This window comes from Muntiacus reevesi, unplaced genomic scaffold, assembly GCF_963930625.1.
Source record: "Muntiacus reevesi unplaced genomic scaffold, mMunRee1.1 SCAFFOLD_59, whole genome shotgun sequence".
In the NCBI taxonomy this organism is placed as follows: Eukaryota; Metazoa; Chordata; class Mammalia; order Artiodactyla; family Cervidae; genus Muntiacus; species Muntiacus reevesi.
Genome location: NW_027077848.1, coordinates 362,541 through 371,471, shown reverse-complemented (window position 1 = coordinate 371,471; position 8,931 = coordinate 362,541). Strand labels below are relative to the sequence as shown.

The 8,931-nt window shown below is 47.3% G+C and overlaps 1 non-coding gene across 1 annotated transcript; it reads right to left on the bottom strand.

Annotated features, from left to right (window-relative positions):
- Window positions 1-2,340: 2,340 nt before the first annotated feature.
- On the bottom strand, window positions 2,341-2,447 carry LOC136155184 (U6 spliceosomal RNA). Its single transcript, XR_010660712.1, has one exon. It is a non-coding gene; the product is annotated as a U6 spliceosomal RNA (small nuclear RNA).
- Between the last annotated feature and the right edge of the window lie 6,484 nt (window positions 2,448-8,931).

Sequence of the window (8,931 nt, the reverse complement as noted above, 5' to 3'; positions counted from 1 at the left end):
GCGGGTCTCGGTAGGGCGAAAAGGCGGGGCTGATGTGCTCCAGGGGCTTTGCGCAGCGGGCAGGATGTGCGCCTGGGGCCCCGGCTGGGCTGCCTCTAAGCCCACAGCAGGCTCCGGGGACCGCGGACCCGAGCGGAAGCCCCGCCCGTCTGGAGCCTCGTGAACCTGAGCAGCGAACGGGATGGTGGGGGGCAGGGGGTGAGGGGGCACAGAGACGTCCTCGCTGCTCTACCCACCCCCCCTCCCACCACCCCAGGTCCCGCAGGCTCGCCAGGCCCCGGCCGGGCCAGACGGGTGCTGGCCGGGGCTGGCAGTGTGCGGGGCCGTCGCGCCCTCCGCTGGCCCCCGAGCTGCCGGCCCTGGTTGGTCGGAGTCTAGTCGCGGGTAGTGAGGGTCAAGTGCAGCGCGCGCCAGCTCGAGAGCTGTGGCCGCAGGCCCGAAGCGCAGGTCAGAACGCAAGGGAGGCGCAACGCAGAGCTCTTGGGGTGCCTGACAGCCGCCTCGGTCTAAGGCCATAGCACCCTGAACGTGCCCTATCTCCTCTGATCAGGGAAATTGAGTAGGGCCGGGCCTGGTCAGTACTTGCATGGGAGACCGCCTAGTAGTTAGGCGGTTTTGTGATTTTTCTGAATGCCTACTTCACAAAGTTAGAATTGGATGACTGCACAGAGGAAAACGAATAATGTTTTCGTACATAATCTTAAGAATCCAGCAGCTGGTCATTCTTTCTCCTGTCCTAACACAGCTAACTGGGAATCAGTTGCAGTAAGTTCTACTGACTTAAGACCCTCATCCCTAACGCAAGGTATATAGGAAAACCCATAATATATCTAAATAAACATGAAAGAGAGAACGATGAGAAAGAAAAAAATTCTCAGTGACATCTTAGTTGGTATATGAAACACGATGATTATGAAAGCACAACCCATAATCAAGTCCAGGCCATGAAAGCCTGTGACTTTCACTGAGTGTTGACTTCCCTTTCAGCTGAGGTTGTAAAAAGTGCTTTGTAAAATCCTGAGGTTTGAAGCATTTGTAACCTCCTGAAGAGACTGCAATCAGAAGGCTTTCTAGAATATCCTGACGCTGTGGTGAGCTCAAGCAATACATTCTCCAGAGGTCGGAAGACAGACATGTTGGGAAGTGGGGATGACTTCTACTGCACTTAGGGAGAAAGGGCATGTACAAGTGGAGAAGCAACACCTCAGTGACGGAATCTTTTTTTTTTTTTTTTTTTTAAATATTATTTTATTAGTTGGAGGCCAATCACTTTACAACATTTCAGTGGGTTTTGTCATACATTGACATGAATCAGCCATACAGTTACACGTATTCCCCATCCCGATCCCCCCTCCCACCTCCCTCTCCACCCGACTCCTCAGGGTCCTCCCAGTGCACCAGGCCCGAGCACCTGACTCATGTATCCCACCTGGGCTGGTGGTCCGTTTCACCATAGATAATATACATGCTGTTCTTTCAAAACATCCCACCCTCACGTTCTCCCCCAGAGTTCAAAAGTCTGTTCTGTACTTCTGTGTCACTTTTTCAGTTTTGCATATAGGGTTATCGCCACCATCTATCTAAATTCCGTATATATGTGTTAGTATACTGTAATGTTCTTTATCTTTCTGGCTTACTTCACTCTGTATAATGGGCTCCAGTTTCATCCATCTCATTAGAACTGATTCAAATGAATTCTTTTTAACGGCTGAGTAATATTCCATGGTGTATATGTACCACAGCTTCCTTATCCATTCATCTGCTGATGGGCATCTGGGTTGCTTCCATGTCCTGGCTATTATAAACAGTGCTGCAATGAACATTGGGGTGCACGTGTCTCTTTCAGATCTGGATTCCTCAGTGTGTATGCCTAGAAGTGGTATTGCTGGGTCATATGGCAGTTCTATTTCCAGTTTTTTAAGAAATCTCCACACTGTTTTCCATAGTGGCTGTACTAGTTTGCATTCCCACCAACAGTGTAAGAGGGTTCCCTTTTCTCCACACCCTCTCCAGCATTTATTGCTTGTAGACTTTTGGATAGCAGCCATCCTGACTGGCGTGTAATGGTACCTCATTGTGGTTTTGATTTGCATTTCTCTGATGATGAGTGATGTTGAGCATCTTTTCATGTGTTTGTTAGCCATCTGTATGTCTTCTTTGGAGAAATGTCTGTTTAGTTCTTTGGCCCATTTTTTGATTGGGTCGTTTATTTTTCTGGAATTGAGCTTCAGGAGTTGCTTGTATATTTTTGAGATTAATCCTTTGTCTGTTTCCTCATTTGTTATTATTTTCTCCCAATCTGAGGGCTGTCTTTTCACCTTACTTATAGTTTCCTTTGTTAAAAATATGGAACGCTTCACGAATTTGCGTGTCATCCTTGCGCAGGGGCCATGCTAATCTTCTCTGTATCGTTCCAATTTTAGTATATGTGCTGCCGAAGCGAGCACTCAGTGACGGAATCTTAAAGACTCCATACATGGAGAAGGAAATGGCAACCCACTCCAGTATTCTTGCCTGGAAAAATCCATGGACAGAGGAGTCTGGCGGGCTTAAGTCCAAGGGATTCCATGACTGATCGTGTGTGCACGAGGGTGGAGGGGGACGGCTTGGTAGCAAGATACTGGTAGAACTAATAAATAAAACAAACAAACAAAAAAAACTAAAGACTCGATAAAAATGACAACGACTGGTAGGAATAAACTTTCAGAAGTGCCTTCTCAGATCTCCCGTCTGAAGCACAAGCGTAATAAAGACACTGAGTTTCCATGGTCTCACACAAAATTAGACTGGCTTATGACAATGGCCAGAGAGGCTCCTCTAAGACATCGGGGCTGTGCTTTACTGGAGGATGCACATCGATTGAGTGCATGCCTATGTTTTATGGAAATATGTCTTACTGGCAGGGCGAAGGCATCTTCTTGAAGAACACAGCAAATAACACTACAAATTCACGGAACTTGGCTACAATGACAATAGCTGATTTCATGTTGGCTACTGCTTGGCAGAGCTGGGTTCGCCTCTCCCATTAAGAACCTCAGTGGCCAGCTGTGAATGTAGCCATTAGTTTCTCACTTAGAAACCGAACCTAATACTTGGCATGTGCACTAGCGCAAGAACAGTGAAAGCTCCGCGGAGAAGCAAGTCAGACAGACATGCTTCTGTTTTCTCACAGAAGCTGCTTATGACCGGCCCTGCTCACAGACAGATTGCTAATGCCCAATCGATAGACAGTTATGCAGATATTCTTTAGCAACTGAGCCACCAGGGAAGCCCTACTAGCTCAGTTGGTAAAGAATCTGCCTGCAACGCAGGAGACCCCGCTTTCAGTCCTGGGTCGGGAAGATCCCCTGGAGAAGGGATAGCCTACCCACTCCAGTATTCTGGCCTAGAGAATTCCACGGAAGCTATAGTCCTTGGGGCCGCAAAGAGTCAGGCACGAACTGAGCCACTTTCACCTGCATATGCGGATATTACTTAGAAAAAGAAATGTGGTAACAGATCTAGTACCTCTGTCAAGCTCATGAGTGAGTACTATAAATATACAGAATCAGCTTTGTCCTGCATAGTTATTACCATCCTGTATTTGCTTTGAGAGGAGTTGAGCTACTCTTGTGAAAGAGGAATGATTCTTTACCAACTGAGCCACAAGGAAAGCCCACTACTACTGGAGTGGGTAGCCTATCCCTTCTCCAGCTGATCTTCCTGACCCAGGAACTGAACCAGGGTCTCCTGCCTGAGTAATATTGGGTAAAAATCGGTGAGGGAGCATAACTATGGACATTGATTGGTAAACTCAGTTTTCCTTGTCCAGATGGCTAGCGGAGGAGAAATAATCGTTGGCATGCATTTAAAAAATTCTTCTGATACTATATATAAAATTTACTAGTTCTCTGCAGAAGTCTTTAATGAAGCAAAGATATTGTCATTAGATTGCTTTGGTCATGTCCGTCTTATCCACATTTATTTTTAAAAGTCACATAGTGTGGCCTCAAATACTTGAAGACACGACAAAAAGTTTCTTTGGTGTCCATTCTAAACTGGATCGTGAGAAGGCAGTGGATCAGCATAATGCAGGAGCTCAAGATATGTTTGGCAAAAACTTGACTAGTCTGTTTAATGATATGGAAGAATGAGTTAAGGGTGGCAGCAGGAAACAGAAGGCCATGCTAGAAGTACACAAGACCTTGTTTGGTAAGTCCAAACATGACTTTTTCTTTCAATTGATGATAGTTGCTTACAGAATTTTGTTGCCAAACATCAGCATGAATGAGCCACAGGTATACATATGTTTCCTCCCTCCTGAACCTCTCTCCCATTTCCCTCCCCACTCCACCCCTAGCTTGTTGCAGAGCACCTCTTTGAGTCCCCTGAGTCATACAGCAAATTTCATTGGCATCTGTTTTTACGTATGGTAATATATTTTCATGTTACTCTGCATTCATCTCACCCTCTCCTTCCTCGACCCTGCCCATGTCCATACGTCTGTTCTCTACATCTGTGACTCCTTGGCTGCCCTGCAAATAATATCATCAGTCCCACCTTTAGTTCAAGCATTTTTTTCCCCCCAAGCATTTCTTATATCTTATTCCAGTCTTACTGTCTTTAGTGTGAGACTGATTTTGAAACTGATATGAAAGTATTATTCTCACCATGGAAAATTTGGAAGATGCAAACATGAAAAATTTAAAAAGTCACGCACAGGCTAGTCACTCTAAGCTAACCCCTAAAACATTTATTGACTGATTTCTAGTTTCTCTTCTTTAACCTTTTTTATCTACAATAATCCTGTGTATTCCTTTTAGTTAGGGATTCATTTTTACACTGTCCTGACTCTTCAACTAAGTTCCAGTTTTGGGTCTCATACAGTGAGACATGTGCAAATGCTTCCTGAATACTATAGAACATATTTTATGTTTAAAATACTTCCATGCTTATGTAGTGAGTCAATGATTTTAAGTTTATTTGTTACACATTTCAATGTAAAAGTCAATGTGTGAACTGACATATTCACGATTTGGAAAAGGTGGCTTATTTTGTCGTGTGCTAGAACTCCTCACCCGACCAAAGGTCATGGAGAGGTCTATTGTTTTTCTAAAATGGTAATAGTGTTGTTGTTTTTTTTTTTTGTTTTTTTTTGTACTTGAGTTAGGGTGTGAGTTGCAAAGTTTGTGTTTCTGTTCATTTCATTCCATCTGTTCGGGTTTCTTTCTCTCTCCTGAGTCAGACAGTCATTTCCCATTGGTTGTCCAGTTACCAAGGTTGGTGTCCATGCATCCGTGCTGGTCTCTGCATTCATGTCCGGGTGTCCTGTGAAACACTAAGCTTAATTTATTTGGAAATGACCTAGCTGTTCAATACACCGTCATCACTCAGTTGAGCACAAGGATAGAAATTCAGGTGACCAAACTCCGGAGAAGCTAGTGTCAGAGCGCCCCGGCGTGGTGTGCGTGCAGGGGGTTGGGAGGACGGGGGCGGGGCGCGGAGCGAGGAGATCTCAGGTGCCCTGGCACCCTGGGCCTCTCCAGGCCCGCCCCTACTCAGCGGCTTCCCCCTGCCCCCATCGCATTCGCTGCTCAGGGCCGGGTGGCCTCTGCAGCTGCCCGGCATGCTGCCCGAGTCCCCCCTGCCCGCAAGCTGTCTTCGAGTCTCTCTCTGAACCCTCGTCTCTTTCTGCCTCTGTCTCACCTGGCGTGGGTGCGTGCGAGTGCCTGTCCGTGTGCCTGGCTTTTGCTCGTATGCTCTCTCAGGAAAGACTTGTGCTGGGCCGGCAGAGTGGGGGCAGGGCGGGTCTCGGTAGGGCGAAAAGGCAGGGCTGTGGCGCTCCAGGGGGTTTGCGCAGCGGGCAGGATGTGCGCCTGGGACCCCGGCTGGGCTGCCTCTAAGCCCGCAGGAGGCTCCGGGGAGCGCGGCCCCGGGCCGAAGCCCCGCTCGTCCGGAGCCACGTCACCCTGAGCAGCGAACGGGATGGTGGGGGGCAGGGGCTGAGGGGGCACCGAGACGTCCTCGCTGCTCTACCCACCCCCCCTCCCCCCACCCCAGGTCCCGCAGGCACGCCAGGCCCCGGCCAGACCAGACGGGTGCTGGCCGGGGCTGGCGGTGTGCGGCGCCGTGGCGCCCTCCGCTGGCCCCTGAGCTGCCGGCCCTGGTTGTTCGGAGTCCAGTCGCGGGTCGTGCGGCTCAAGAGCAGCGCGCGCCAGCTCGACAGCTGTGGCCCCAGGCCCGAAGGGCAGGTCAGAAGGCAAGGGAGGCGCAACGCGGAGCACTTGGGGCACCTGACAGCCGCCTCGGTCTAAGGCCATAGCACCCTGAACGTGCCCTATCTCCTCTGATCAGGGAAATTGAGTAGGGCCGGGCCTGGTCAGTACTTGCATGGGAGACCGCCTAGTAGTTAGGCGGTTTTGTGATTTTTCTGAATGCCTACTTCACAAAGTTAGAATTGGATGACTGCACACAGGAAAACGAAAAATGTTTTCGTACATAATCTTAAGAATCCAGCAGCTGGTCATTCTTTTTCCTGTCCTAACACAGCTAACTGGAAGCCAGTTGCAGTAAGTTCTACTGACTTAAGACCCTCATCCCTAACGCAAGGTATATAGGAAAACCCATAATATATCTAAATAAACATGAAAGAGAGAACGATGAGAAAGAAAAAAATTCTCAGTGACATCTTAGTTGGTATATGAAACACGATGATTATGAAAGCACAACCCATAATCAAGTCCAGGCCATGGAAGCCTGTGACTTTCACTGAGTGTTGACTTCCCTTTCAGCTGAGGTTGTCAAAAGTGCTTTGTAAAATCCTGAGGTTTGAAGCATTTGTAAACTCCTGAAGAGACTGCAATCAGAAGGCTTTCTAGAATATCCTGACGCTGTGGTGAGCTCAAGCAATACATTCTCCAGAGGTCGGAAGACAGACATGTTGGGAAGTGGGGATGACTTCTACTGCAATAAGGGAGGAAGGGCATGTACAAGTGGAGAGGCAACACCTCAGTGACGGAATCTTTAAAGACTCCATACATGGAGAAGGAAATGGCAAACCCCTCCAGTATTCTTGCCTCGAAAAATCCATGGACAGAGGAGTCTGGCGGGCTGAAGTCCACGGGATTCCATGACTGATCGTGTGTGCACGAGGGTGGAGGGGGACGGGTTGGTAGCAAGAAACTGGTAGAAGTAAAAAATAAGAAAAAATATAAAATAAAGCCTCGATAAATATGACAACGACTGGTAGGAATAAACCTTCAGAAGTGCCTTCTCAGACCTCCCGTCAGAAGCACAAGCGTAATAAAGACACTGAGTTTTCATGGTCTCACACAAAATTAGACTGGCTTATGACAATGGCCAGAGAGGCTCCTCTAAGACATCGGGGCTGGGCTTTACTGGAGGATGCACATCGATTGAGTGCATGGCTATGTATTATGGAAATATGACTTACTGGCAGGGCGAAGGCATCTTCTTGAAGAACACAGCAAATAACACTACAAATTCACGGAACTTGGCTACAATGACAATAGCTGATTTCATGTTGGCTACTGCTTGGCAGAGCTGGGTTCGCCTCTCCCATTAAGTACCTCAGTGGCCAGCTGTGAATGTAGCCATTAGTTTCTCACTTAGAAACCGAACCTAATACTTGGCATGTGCACTAGCGCAAGAACAGTGAAAGCTCCGCGGAGAAGCAAGTCAGACAGACATGCTTCTGTTTTCTCACAGAAGCTGCTTATGACCGGCCCTGCTCACAGACAGATTGCTAATGCCCAATCGATAGACAGTTATGCAGATATTCTTTAGCAACTGAGCCACCAGGGAAGCCCTACTAGCTCAGTTGGTAAAGAATCTGCCTGCAACGCAGGAGACCCCGCTTTCAGTCCTGGGTCGGGAAGATCCCCTGGAGAAGGGATAGGCTACCCACTCCAGTATTCTGGCCTAGAGAATTCCACGGAAGCTATAGTCCTTGGGGCCGCAAAGAGTCAGGCACGAACTGAGCCACTTTCACCTGCACATGCGGATATTACTTAGAAAAAGAAATGTGGTAACAGATCTAGTACTTCTGTCAAGCTCATGAGTGAGTACTATAAATATACAGAATCAGCTTTGTCCTGCATAGTTATTACCATCCTGTATTTGCTTTGAGAGGAGTTGAGCTACTCTTGTGAAAGAGGAATGATTCTTTACCAACTGAGCCACAAGGAAAGCCCACTACTACTGGAGTGGGTAGCCTATCCCTACTCCAGCGGATCTTCCAGACCCAGGAACTGAACCAGGGTCTCCTGCCTGAGTAATATTGGGTAAAAATCGGTGAGGGAGCATAACTATGGACATTGATTGGTAAACTCAGTTTTCCTTGTCCAGATGGCTAGCAGAGGAGAAATAATCGTTGGCATGCATTTAAAAAATTCTTCTGATACTATATATAAAATTTACTAGTTCTCTGCAGAAGTCTTTAATGAAGCAAAGATATTGTCATTAGATTGCTTTGGTCATGTCCGTCTTATCCACATTTATTTTTAAAAGTCACATAGTGTGGCCTCAAATACTTGAAGACACGACAAAAATTTCTTTGGTGTCCATTCTAAACTGGATCATGAGAAGGCAGTGGATCAGCATAATGCAGGAGCTCAAGATATGTTTGGCAAAAACTTGACTAGTCTGTTTAATGATATGGAAGAATGAGTTAAGGGTGGCAGCAGGAAACAGAAGGCCATGCTAGAAGTACACAAGACCTTGTTTGGTAAGTCCAAACATGACTTTTTCTTTCAATTGATGATAGTTGCTTACAGAATTTTGTTGCCAAACATCAGCATGAATGAGCCACAGGTATACATATGTTTCCTCCCTCCTGAACCTCTCTCCCATTTCCCTCCCCACTCCACCCCTAGCTTGTTGCAGAGCCCCTGTTTGAGTCCCCTGAGTCATACAGCAAATTTCATTGGCATC